This window comes from Lissotriton helveticus, chromosome 4_1 (genome assembly GCF_964261635.1).
Source record: "Lissotriton helveticus chromosome 4_1, aLisHel1.1, whole genome shotgun sequence".
NCBI lineage: Eukaryota > Metazoa > Chordata > Amphibia > Caudata > Salamandridae > Lissotriton > Lissotriton helveticus.
Genome location: NC_136063.1, coordinates 267,654,999 through 267,667,844, shown reverse-complemented (window position 1 = coordinate 267,667,844; position 12,846 = coordinate 267,654,999). Strand labels below are relative to the sequence as shown.

The following is a 12,846-nucleotide window of genomic DNA, read 5'->3' as shown; positions in this document are numbered from 1 at the left end:
GGGATAGTCGTGCCTCGTCCCTCTTTGAATCAGAAAAGTGTCTGAGAGAGCTCCATTTATAAGCACCTATGCTGAGGGGTTAGAATATAATACTCGCACTAGACTTTGGAAGTGGTGGTCCGTGCCCACCACCTCCAACACCCCCTCCAGATATCGACAATCATCAGTATTGAAGGCTTTTTCTAAGTCTAGCATTAAGAGAGTGAGGTAAGGTGTGAGAAGTTGGTGGTGGGCTAGCGCCAGGTGAAGGCATTGTATGCAGTGTCTCGTGTTGCGATTGGGCCCATTTAAGGCGTGTTGCTTGGATTGTTGCATAGATTTTAACTTCAGTGTTGATTAATGAAATCGGCGACATTCGGAGCAGGAGGCCGACGGGTGCTGCATTTTAGGTATAACCACAATTGTTGCCATATCCATCTCCGGCGGAAAAGCTCCCACCTCAATCGCTTCTTTGTAGAGCACGTGTTGGTGAGGTATTAGGGTTTCACGGAAGGCTGTATAGTATTTAGTTGGGAACCCATTGGGCTCGGGCGTCTTTCCGGATGCGGATGAGGAAATAGCCTCTCCTATTTCTTCTGCTGTAATAGGTTGGTCTAGTAGGGTCCTTCCTACCTCTGTTAGCCAGGGAAGGAGAGTAAGATCCAGTGCCTCTGTGCCAGGGCTGTGGGACCAATCAACAGCATAAAGCCAGGAGTAGTAGTTAGCAAAGGCTTGGGCAATGGAGGTAGGTGTACGGTGGGTGTGACCTTGCTGGTCGTGAATCTCTGGGACTATTAGGGTCGCTAGGGGTTGGGAGGTAAGCAAGTGGAGTAGTTTACCATTCTTGTCCCCCATCAGTAGATACGGGACACAAAGGACCTCCACAGGAGCTTTGCCGATTCGAGCAATAGGTGCTTTATTTCTACTCTCAGGAGCTCAAGTTGTCGGGTTTCTCTTCCATGCTCTGTCCCAGCTATGGCCTGCTCTTGGCGTGCCACCTGGGCCTCCAGGGGCGAGAGTCGGCTCTCTCTAGCCAATTGCTTGGCCCTGATATATCCCGTAGCGAACCCTCGAATTGTGGCTTCGCCAGCATCCCACAGTGTGCCTTGTGAGGAGACCGAGTTTTGGTTGTCTTGAAAGTATTGATTGAAATTTTCTTGAGTGCATGTCGAAAGTTATCATCTTGGAGAAACCAGGCATTGAGTCACCAGAGGGGGCGAAGGGTAATGGCTGGGCCTCCCACCTGAAGGATGAGGGGTGAATTGGCTGATATGCCTTTCTGGGAGAATCCGGACACGTGTCACAGTACGACAGTCAGGGGCTGGCATAAAGAGCAGGTCAATGCAAGCGTGGTTGTGGTGCGCTGCAGAAGTGCGGGTATATTGCCGCATTCTGAGGTTCCACATCTGCCAGACATCGCATAGCCCTATTTGTGCTGCCTATTTCGTCATTCGCTTGGCATGCTGGGTCCTATACGGAGATGGCATACCAGTGGCCTCTTGGGTTGGTTGCATGGCTGCATTGAAGTCCCCCCCGACTACTGTCAAACCTGGAGGTAGAGAAGAGATAGTATCAACCACTGCGCTCAGAGTGGGTGTGAGGGTTACTAAGTGCACATAAAGCGAGACCAGATTAACGGTTGCGTTCCCTAAGGTCCCAGTGAGGGCCATGAAGCGGCATTGCGGATCAGTGGTTACGCTGGTGGGAGTGAAGGGAAGAGTACAGTGCAGGAGAATTTCAACACCCCAGGATCCCTGTTCAAACCCGGAATGCCAGACCCTGTCAAACCCATGGAGGGCAAGAAAGGGGCAATTTTTCCCCATAAGATGCGTCTCTTGGAGCAAAAGGACGTCACACTGCTGTGTGCTTCACTTTATCCAGGAGCCCATTAACATTCCAGGAAAGAATTTGAATGGGGTCTCCCTGATATTGGGTTATGGACATAGTGCTTGTGCAGGATTAGGGCGAGCAGTAGCATATTTGGTGGGCTGGGGTGTCCGAGGGCCAGAGTGCTCTGGAGGCTTAGTTAGTTCACACTGGCGTTGATGTGTGCATGCGTCTAATGTGGCAAAGTGGGTGCTGCGTCTACAAAGCAAAACTGAATTTAACTTTGGGACAACGTTCCTGATCCCTTTCCTCAACCAACCCCCCACCCTATACTTCTTGAAGGGAAGCATCTGTTGCCCTAACTACAACAAGGTATAACAAGACTAAACTTTTGGCATAGTGTATGAGTTACATGGTGGACCCCTCCATGTAGCAGGAAATGTTTGAGTCTCAAGCAAGTCTCATTGATTACATCAGAGCCAGTAATGTCAACAGCAGCGTTCAACAGATGCCATCTACAGATGGCTCCAGGGATTTGACCTGGACCGGGTGCCCATTAGATCATCGGGGTCTGCGAGAGATGAGTGTCTTCCACTCCAGCAGTCAGCGGTGACTGGGGCCTCCCTCAGATCTTGTCTCTTACGTTGCTTGGTCTTGCGGCAAAGCCGTGGCTCTCGGAAGGTGGAGCAGTTAATTGGAAGCTCGGACGGCTGTTGTGGGCGAGGATGACATGCCCCTCTGGTTATTCCATCCTCTACGAGAGCGAGTGCGTTGTCTCTAGGGTCTAAAACTTGTGGGTGCCATAGTTTCAGAGTGCAGTGAAGGCAGAGAGGCAGTCGCGTGGGGTTGGAGGAGACGCTCTTCAGTCACCCATGTCCATGCCTCTTCCGGGGTGTCAAAGAAGAGGGTTTTACCCCGGAAGACCACCCTGAGATGAGCCATAAATTACAGTCTACATTGAAGATTCAGGGCTCGCAATTTCTGTTTTACCTCCACATAGGATCTGCGCTGTGTTTGAACCTCCCTGGTATAGTCTGGGAAAATCATGACATTGTGACCTTGGTAAGACAGGGTTGTATGAGAGCGCGCTGCTTGTGGGATGGCATCCCTGTCTTTGAAATTGAGGATTCCGGCAATAATCGGCCTGTGTGGAGGCACCCGGCAGTGGTCTGGGCGCAAGAGCCCGGTGGGCACATTCCACTGCAAACCATATTGATAATCCATCTGCTGGCATCCATGATTTAATCCAGTTCTCTACAAAGGTTGCCGCTTGTCTGGGTTCGATCCCTTCGGGAATGCCTACTCGACGGAGATCGCTGCGCCGTAAGTGATTTTCAGCATCTTCTGCATGTCGGTGTAGCTCTCTCGTGTGGGATTGGAGTTGCGTAACCTGTTCTTTCAAACAATGGACATCATCATCAATTGTAGACAGGTGGGATTCTGCCTCTGTGATGCGGGCTGTGGCATTGCAGAGGTCTTGTCTTATGAGGGCCATGTCAACGCGCACCGCCCCAATTTTATTCTCCACAGAATCTTGGGAGGATCGTATGCCTTGCAGGATCGTGACAAGATTTCCTTCGGGGAGGAATGCCTTGCCAAGGACGGCTTCCCTAGGACCATTCCCGCCAGTGGTCTACTGCTCCATTGGGGTTTTCGTTGGCGGAGATTTTGTTACTTTATCCTTTCCCACACTGATGGGGTTAGAGGGTGGGGAGTCAGTGCAGTAATTTCGGAAGCTCCCAGGCCGGCCGGTGAGAAGTATAAGGCACCTGGACTGCAGACCAGAGGACAAACTCCGTCACTGCAAAAAGTATTGCACCCAGCGTGTGTCCCCCTGTTCCTATGCTGGCATCTGTGCTGAGCTTTGTGGGCTACTGAATCTTCTTCCCACTCTTCTCTGTATCTTCAGTATGGAGATCAGGATCACCTATGCCACGTGCCCAAGGCGGCGCTCGCAGCAGGGTGTGGGTCACCGAGGGTCAGGGCTGCATGTGGCGGTTGTAGGGTCTCAGTGCCAAGAGACTCTGGACGAACTTGCCTGGTGATGCCGTGTCTTTTGCTTTATGCACAAGCCCATCTCTTTAGGGCCGGCACCTCACTGGGGCGAGACTCACCATCTTCAAGTCCCTCTGGGGCCTCAGGGCCGTGCATGCCACTTCTTGTGCTGGGTGAGGGAGGTGAGACCCCAGGAGGGCATCAGGTAAGTGTTGGCAGGTTCACGCCCCATCCCCCTGCCTGGGTCAAGGTTAGAGGAGGGGAGGCAGGGGTCTCCCGGCCTCGCTGTCTTGGGTGAACAGGGCACAGGAAGCGCACAGTACCTTAGTGTATGTGTTATCCCTGCGTTCCAAGGATTAGTCCTTCTGTCGGCAGGAGGCACTGGAGGATAGTTCAGTTATGGGTTCGCCTCAGGCCCAGGCCCGCTGCCCGCTGGTCAACTGCAATCTAGCCCTTAGCTCGCCTCATGGCCGTCACATCAGCTCCAGGAGACTTATCACAGACACAGCAGCCCTGGTTACCCCAGTGCAGGGAAGGCAGTCTGGTGTGGGTCTCCCATGGAGACTGCGCAGACAGGGCAGACGTTCCCAGGGCCCCGGGCACAGATGCAGTTTTGCCTCTAGGCCGCAGGCCAGACTCCGTCACTCCTGCGTATAGCGGCCTCTCCTCCTGTCCCAGGGAGCCATATTGTTGGTGGAGGGCCGTCGATGCTCGACTTGTCCCTTCCCTTGGCATTTTCACTCACCGACACCACCACGGGGGAGGACATGACGCCGGGCCTCACGCGTCTTGCCTGGCGGTCGCCGTCTTACCTGGGTGCCAGGGTCAGGCTGTTGGGCGCACCTTCGTGCAGCAGGCAACTGCAGCAGTCCGACTCATGGTCAAAGAGCCGCCACCGATCCGGAGGGCCAACTCCGTCTCCGGCCAGGCTTCACCGCGGCCCTCAGCTCTTCTCATTTTGGATGTGGAGCCTAGGTTCCCGCTGCCAGTTTGCCTGTGGATGCACGTCAGATTAGGTCAGTGCCACAGCCACAGATACTGCGGGACAGAGATTCGTGGTTCCGGGTCCAACACAGGTGAATTCAGCGTATTTGCTTTACCGGCTCTGGTTGCCTTTTGGTGCCGAAAGGAGCCTCAGGATGTGGGCGAATGACGGAGGGGTCTGGATCCCTTTTAGAGAGCAACAGCCATATTGACTCTCGAAGCCACGCCCCTGGCAGATATCATTTTAACTAACTTCCCAGTTCTTATTTGATTTAAACAATTGTGAGGGCATTGCTTCTGGCAAGGGTAAAGTATTTACTCTTCTATTGGTGGCTGATGATGCACAGTGGAGAATGACCAACCTGTATGAACAATGGCTAGAGTGAGTCCAATAAATCTAGGAAATTTGGCTTTTTCAAACTTCTGCTTCTGTTTCAACCAGAAGGAATGGCTTAGATAGTACTTCCAACAGAGCCCACATAGATTTGTTGAAGCCACGGTACGTCTTCTAATTGCATGAAGTATTATTTGTGGGTCTGTATTGAAGAGACAACAGTGTCAGCAGTGATGACTGCTCAAGGTAGATATTTAGGTAGGTTCAATGATATAGCCCAACTCTTGTTCTCTAAAAGGCTCTATGGGCGTAGTTGCTTGTGTGTACACTGAAAGTCTTCACTTTGAGTAAAAAGTCCTCCAGCTTTGGCTTCAACTGCATTGTTTAGGTAATCACACAGCTTTGCTGCGTGGACCAAGCACAACACCTATGTACCTGTATGTCTCCACACTCTCAAGTCCTCTACTCTTAAGGTACAACTGATATTGTTTCTGCTTTGGTGTTGTCCATCCACGTTAGATTATTTTTGTCTTGGCCTTATTGATCTTGAGCTAATTCTCCCTGAAATATATCATTGCAGTGGTCAGCAATCAGTATGTATGAGCTTGGTTGAAATCGCCATATCTAGATGTCAGCAAAAGGAACTGAAGCAGCAGCAAGAGGAGCAGGCACCATAGCAGCTCAAAGAGGTTGGAGTTGCAGATTGAGAGCCGGGCTCTCAAGGTAGGCTACCAAGATAATTACAATTCTCACTTTGTTGAGGCTTTAAAGAAAGTAGTAGCAAATCTTCAAATACTCCACAGTGATACAACTAGGATGGATCATAGCAGGGATCACACGGCAAGCCTGTGGCACACCCTTTTTATGGAAATTACCTTGGCTGCTTATTGGTTCTGGCACAAATTTTAGAACATCTGGTATTGACTATTCTGAACACTGTATGGCTTGAACTAGCTGACACATTCTTCAAAGTACTCGTGGATCCAGAATAAAGTGCTAGCTGTTCCGATGCTGCAACACTACAGTAAAAATAAAAAGCATTTCTAGGTAGTGAGCGGTCAGCTGTTGAATAAACCCTGTAGGAGGCCAAATTGTCTCAGAACCTCGGGTCGCCTGAGAGCCAGGCTTCCAGATGGCCGCCACGCGGAGAGGCTTCTTGCACCCTTTGAGTATGAGCTGTCTCCTGTTCATCTACATTCCAGCAGACCGTAGGACCCATCACATTACCTAACTTTTGCAATCACCACTGTGCACATACCAAGGCACCTTTCCCAGGTGGCAGACATCCCTCAATCTGTATAGAAGGTGTTAGCAGGCCGGCTCCCACAGGTGCCCACCAGGTGCTCCCCAAGAATGTGCACTTTTCTAATTTCTGTTGTCCTACAACCTAGTGCCCTCAAAGGGACATGGATTCTGTTAACTGTTGGTGAAATTTCCACTGGCGTTTTGGGGTGGCTAGTGAGAGTGAGAGTGAAAGGTGGGACTTATTGCTGGGCACAACCTACAAAAATTTTCTCAGTAAGCATCACTCAAACATTTTGAAAGATTACCCTACCCATTTCCAGGGTGTGCAGGTCAAAACAGATGGCAAATTGGTGCAGGTAAATAGGTCATTAAGTATTGGAAAAATGGGGGAAAGGGTTTGTTCTATCTCTTGATTTGGAAAGTTGGGAGAGTAAATAACCCACACAAAATTAGACACATGCTAGCATTTCTGGATCAACATGGAATTTATATACCCTTACCCCAAGAGACGCACCTCGATGCTTCACATCAGTTGATGACCAAACGGTGCAGCCATAGAATATTGTCCACATACTCATCACATGCCTGACCACGAGTGTGGTGTGCCCCCTACCCTGCTACATGAGATAAATGATCAACAGGACTGATTCAACCTGATACAGGAGACTGTTCATGGTAAACATTACCTTCATTAATGTATACAGACCAAATGCAGGTGACCCTGTATTCATTAAGCAGCTATCGCATAAGTGCACTACATTGAATCCTCAAGCTGACAAATGGGGAGGGGATTTCAATCGAGTATTAGCCTGACACATGGATTACTCATATCCATCTACCTGCACTCAAAAAGCTACAGCAAAAACACTGTGGGAATGCTTATGATCTAGTTGACCTATGGAGGAATCGCCTGCTGAAAATCGAGAGGGCACCCATATTTCCCCTTGACCTTGTTTAGATTACTGGCTAAGGACGAGGAACATCTGCAGTTATTATCTGCATCTATTATTTATCTCCCATGCACCTTCTCAGATCACTTGCAATTGAAATTAATGACTGAGATACCAGCTTCGCAACACCATTGCCCCTGCTAGACTCAGTGTTCAGAGAGGAAATTAGAAGGGTGATAGCAAACTACTTCCAGCTAAATGAAAATTTGATCAAATTACAGGGTATATGATAGGAGGCCATCAAGGCATATATCCGGGGAATCTGCATTGCTAAACAACACAGGGTGAGGAGGGCATTGCGAACCCAACTTAAAAGACTGGAGAGCGAGCTACAAAATTTAGAGAGATGGCATGCACAAACTAAGAATGCACACATATTGTCAGATATGAAAAACAAACTCCTGGAGTTCAACAAGGCGGTGGATCGAGAAGTGAAACACTTACACATATATGCAATTTGCAGAGTCTTTGAAGAGGAAGAAAGACAGGGCTGGACCCTGGCCTCAGTCATACATCGACCCAAAGGAGCCTAAAACATAGTACAACAAGACGCCAATGGGGCTCTAGTAAATGACACAGACCATATTCTATCCATATTCACAGGTTATTACTCTAACTTCTAGACAACCAGAATAACTCTCACAGTAGGTAACTATATAAATTATCAAGATTGCCTGACACTGGCATTATTCAGTAAAGCACAGCAACAGTTCATTGCCCCCCCACAGTTTCGAGATTAAGTAACTGCTGTGATTTCCAGGATGCCAACCTGCAAGGCCCCCCAAAATTATAGCCTCCTAAGCAAATTCTATAAAACATTCTCCACCCTACTGGCCCCTAGGTTATTGCAGGTCTGTGATGAAGTGTTTTTTTTTAATTTGTTTTTTGTACAAAACAAAAAACAAAAGAAAGCATAACAAAATCGGTTACAGTCATGCAGGGGCATACATATATAATCCGTATCACATATAATCCCTCATCGTTATCCCTTAGGGTGACACGAACCTTCAGGTCTTGACCCATTCAATCAATCAATCAATACATTTGTAGAGCGTGCTACTCACCCGTGAGGATCTCAAGGCGCTAAAGGGAGGGAGGGGTGCTGTCATTGCTCGATTAGCCAGGTCTTGAGGTGCTTCCTGAAGGTGAGGTGGTCCTGGGTCAGTCGAAGGTGCGCGGGGAGTAAGTTCCATGTCTTTGCGGCCAGGTAGGAGAACGACCTTCCTCCGGCGGTGGTTCTGTGGATCTGCGGCACGGTGGCGAGGGCGAGGCTGGCTGAGCGGAGCTGGCGGGTGGGGGTGTAGAACGAGAGGCGGTTGTTGAGGTATATGGGTCCTTTGTCGTGGAGCGGTAAACAACCTTTACAACTAAACTTTTACAACACACTACCATTACAACGCGGTCATTACAACGCAAACCATTACAACACATTGCGTTGGGGGGCGCTCTAGGATAGGGAATACGTTTAATTTACTATCCAACACCTTCCCTAGTGTCCACGGGGACTGGAGTTGGAATAGTAAATTAAACTATTCACTATCCAACACCCAAAAGCACTATGGGGCCGATTAGGATGGCGGACGGACTTGCGTCCGTCCGCCACCCCTGAGTTGGAGGGACCGTCCGCATGGGCAGCGGCGGTCCCTCCATAGCAATTAGGATGTGACCGCCACCCTGGCGGTCACATCCTGTATGTTTTACATTGCGGCGGATGCTGCTTGAAGCAGCATCCGCCGCAATGCAAAAAACTAAAGGTGTGCATTTGCATGCACAAAGCGGCAGGCACCGCGCGGTGCCTGCCGCTTCGTGCACGCAAGCGCAGGGGGGTACCATAGGTACCCCCCATGTGCACCCCCCACGCAACCTTCACCCAGGGGGCCCGCAACGGGCCCCCAAAGTGACTGTCCGTATGCTTTTCCACGGCGGAAAAGCCGCCGCGGAAAAGCATGACTCACCCTGCATCCTAATATGGCTGGCGGTGTCTGATAGACACCGCCAGCCATGTTATTGCTTTTCCGCCGTGGTCGCCTTCCGACCGCGGCGGAAAAGCGGCGGACGGATTGGGAGACCCACCAGCCATCCTGATTTGGCGGTGGGTCTTTCAGGCCTCCTCGGCGGATTTCCCGCATACTCCGGGCCGGCGGTGGCTTCCGCCGGCCCGGAGTATGCGGGAAATCCGCCATCCTAATGACCCCCTATGTGTTGTAATGGATTGCGATGTAAAAAACACGTTGTAAAGGCAGGCGTTGTAATAGCCTGCGTTGTAACGTCATACATCCTCGCGTAGCGCTTTGTGTGCGTGGGTGAGGAGCCTGAACGTGATCCTCTTGTTGACGGGGAGCCAGTGCAGGTTTCTTAGGTGGGTGGATATGTGGCTGTGGCGGGGGATGTCGAGGATGAGTCGGGCGGAGGCGTTTTGTATGCGCTGAAGTCGTTTCTGGAGTTTGGCTGTGGTTCCTGCATTAAGGGCGTTTCCGTAGTCCAGTCGGCTGGTGACGAGGGCCTGGGTGACGGTCCTTCTGGTTTCGGTGGGGATCCACCTGAAGATCTTTCGGAGCATGCGCAGGGTGTTGAAACAGGATGAAGAGACGGCGTTGACTTGCCTGGTCATCGAGAGGGAGGAGTCCAGGATGAATCCCAGGTTACGTGCGTGGTCCGTGGGAGTAGGCGCGGAGCCCAGCACTGTGGGCCACCAGGAGTCGTCCCAGGCGGAGGGTGATTGTCCGAGGATGAGGGCCTCTGTCTTATCTGAGTTCAGCTTCAGGCGACTGAGCTTCATCCATTCTGCAACGTCTTTCATTCCTTCCTGGTGGTTGGTTTTGGCGGTGGCTGAGTCCTTGGTGAGGGAGAGTATCAGTTGGGTGTCGTCGGCGTAGGAGATGATGTTGATGTTGTGTTTGCGTGCGATGGCGGCGAGGGGGCTCATGTAGATATTGAAGAGCGTTGGGCTGAGCGAGGAGCCCTGGGGTACGCAGCAGATGATCTCGGTGGCCGTTGAGCGGAAGGGAGGGAGGCGAACTCTCTGGGTTCTGTCGGAGAGAAAGGAGGTGATCCATTCCAGGGCCTTTCCTTGGACCTCAGTGTGGAAGAGGCGGGTTATTAGGGTGCGATGGCAAACGATGTCAAACGCTGCCGAGAGGTCTAGGAGAATGAGGGCTGTTGTTTCTCCGTTGCCCATCATGGTCCTGATGTCATCGATGGCTGCGATGAGAGCGGTTTTGGTGCTGTGGTTTGCTCGAAATCCGGACTGGGACGGGTCGAGCGAGTTGTTTGTCTCGAAGAACGTGGTCAGCTGTTTATTGACGGTCTTCTCGATGACTTTGGCCGGGAAGGGAATAAGAGAGATGGGGCGGAAGTTCTTGAGGTCTTTGGGGTCCGCCGTGGGTTTCTTCAGTAGGGCGTTGATCTCCGCATGCTTCCAGCTCTCCGGGAAGGTGGCTGATGTGAAGGAGCTGTTTATGACGTTCCGGAGGTGGGGTGCGATGATGCTGTTGGCTTTGTTGAAGATGTGATGGGGGCAAGGGTCAGAGGGGGAGCCGGAGTGGATGGTGTTCATGATGTGGGTGGTGTCTTCAGTACTGATGGGTGTCCATGTGCTGAGGGTGGTGGTAGGGGTCGTTGGTTCTGTGTCTGGAGGCGGAGTCTGGGGTCCGAAGCTGTTGTGCATATCTGCGATCTTACGGTGGAAGAACGTGGCGAGGGAGTTGCAGAGGTCTTGTGACGGTGTGATGTCGTTGTTGCTGGCGCTGGGGTTGGAGAGCTCTTTGACGATGCTGAAGAGTTCCTTGCTGTTGTGGGTGTTCTTGTCTAGTCGCTCTTTGAACGATGTCCTTTTGGTGGTGCGGATCGGCTGGTGGTGTTCGCGGGTGGCGTTATTGAGGGCTGTCATGTTTTCTGGAGTCCGAACGTGGCGCCAGGTTTTTTCGAGGCAGGATTTCTTTGATTCTTTGAGGGCGTCTGTGAACCATAATGTTTTCTTGTTGCCGGTCTTGCCTGGAGGGTTCTTCAGTGGAGCGAGGTCGTCGGCGCAGTTGGTGATCCATTTTACGAGGTTGTGGGCTGCGTTGTTGGTGTCAGCGGTGTCGGATGGCGGGTTCTGGCTTAGTGATGAGATGAGCTGGTCTGTGGTGATTTTGCTCCAGCATCTGCGGGGGATTTGTTGTTGTGCGGTGGTGGGATGTGTTCTTTTTCAAGGTGAAGTGGATGCATCTGTGGTCGGTTCAGTGTAGTTCTGTGGAGTGGCTGAAGGAGACGTGGCTGCTGGCGGAGAAGATGGGGTCCAGCGTGTGGCCGGCTCGGTGGGTGGGTTTTTCCACCAGTTGCTTGAGTCCGAGGTTGGCCAGGTTGTCGAGCAGGGTGGTGGTGTTGTTGTTGTTGTTTTTCTTTATGTGGAAGTTCTGGTCCCCTAGGAGGATGTATTTTGGTGAGGCTAGGGCGTGCGGGCTGATGAGGTCGGCGATGGTTTCGCTGAATTGTGTGCGCGGGCCCGGGGGTCTGTAGATGAGCGTTCCTCTCAGGGTGGTCTTGGGGTCGGTGTGTATTTGGAAGTGTAGGTGTTCGGCGGTGGAGAGTGTGTCTTTGGCGTTGGTCGTGATGTTGATGGTGTTCTTGTAGATGATGGCGATTCCTCCTCCGGTTTGATTGGTGCGGTCCTTCCGGGTGATCTTGTAGCCGTCCGGGATGGCTATGGCGATATCTGGGGCTGTGGACGTGTTCATCCAGGTCTCCGTGAGGAAGGCGACGTCTGGTGTTGTTGAGTCGAGTAGGTCTCAGAGTTCAACGGCGTGCTTGTGGACGGAGCGGGTGTTGAGGAGGATGCACTTGAGGTGGTTGTCGTTGTTGCTTGGCGTGGCTGGCGGGGGGCAGGATCGGAGGCAGGTGAATTTGCAGGCTTGACAGGTGAAGGGTCCGTGGGTGCGTGGGGCGGCGAATGGGGACGGCAGGGGGGCGGGGCCGCAGGGACGCAGCGGCGGGGAGAAGGCACAGAGGGGATCGGGGGAAGAGTGGGGAACCAAGCGGGGGAAAACGAGGGGTCACAGAAGGCAGAGGGGGCCAGGCACAACAAGGGGCACAAAAATAAAGGAGCAACACCAACAATGCACCAGTATTGCAGCGATCACCTGAGGGGGCTCACGCGGCACCAGGCAGTGGCGGGGCAGTCGACAGCAGGGTCAGCGTCACGGGAGGACCGTGTGGCGTCTGGGGGGCGACCTACCTGAGGACAGGGTCAAAGGTCGCTCCCACATTTTTCTTCGTTGCAGTATCTCATGTTTCTTCCCCTTCTGGAATGCTTGGAGATGAGCGAGCCAGTACTCATGGTTCGAGTTAAAGGAGGGACCTCTAAAAGGCCCGCTAACCATCACCCATTCCACCATCTAGCCCATAATATGCCCTCCATTTGCCACATAACCTGCGGAATTTTCTCAGGCATCCTCTCGCCTTGTAGGTGACCCTTTCTGCCGCCATGTTCATATCCATTCCCACCTTCCACTCTCAGAGCTGGGGTGCTATTGCCGCTCCCCACGTTCGTGC

At 51.9% G+C, this 12,846-nt stretch overlaps 1 long non-coding RNA gene across 2 annotated transcripts in view; it reads left to right on the top strand.

The window, feature by feature from the left end:
* Positions 1 to 12,846, top strand: part of LOC144828516 (uncharacterized) — a 363,899-nt gene that overhangs the window by 221,901 nt on the left and 129,152 nt on the right. For both annotated transcript variants that reach the window (XR_013610477.1, XR_013610478.1), the window contains exon 2: positions 5,700 to 5,842. This is a non-coding gene — a long non-coding RNA (uncharacterized LOC144828516). The remainder of the gene's footprint in view (positions 1 to 5,699; positions 5,843 to 12,846) is intronic.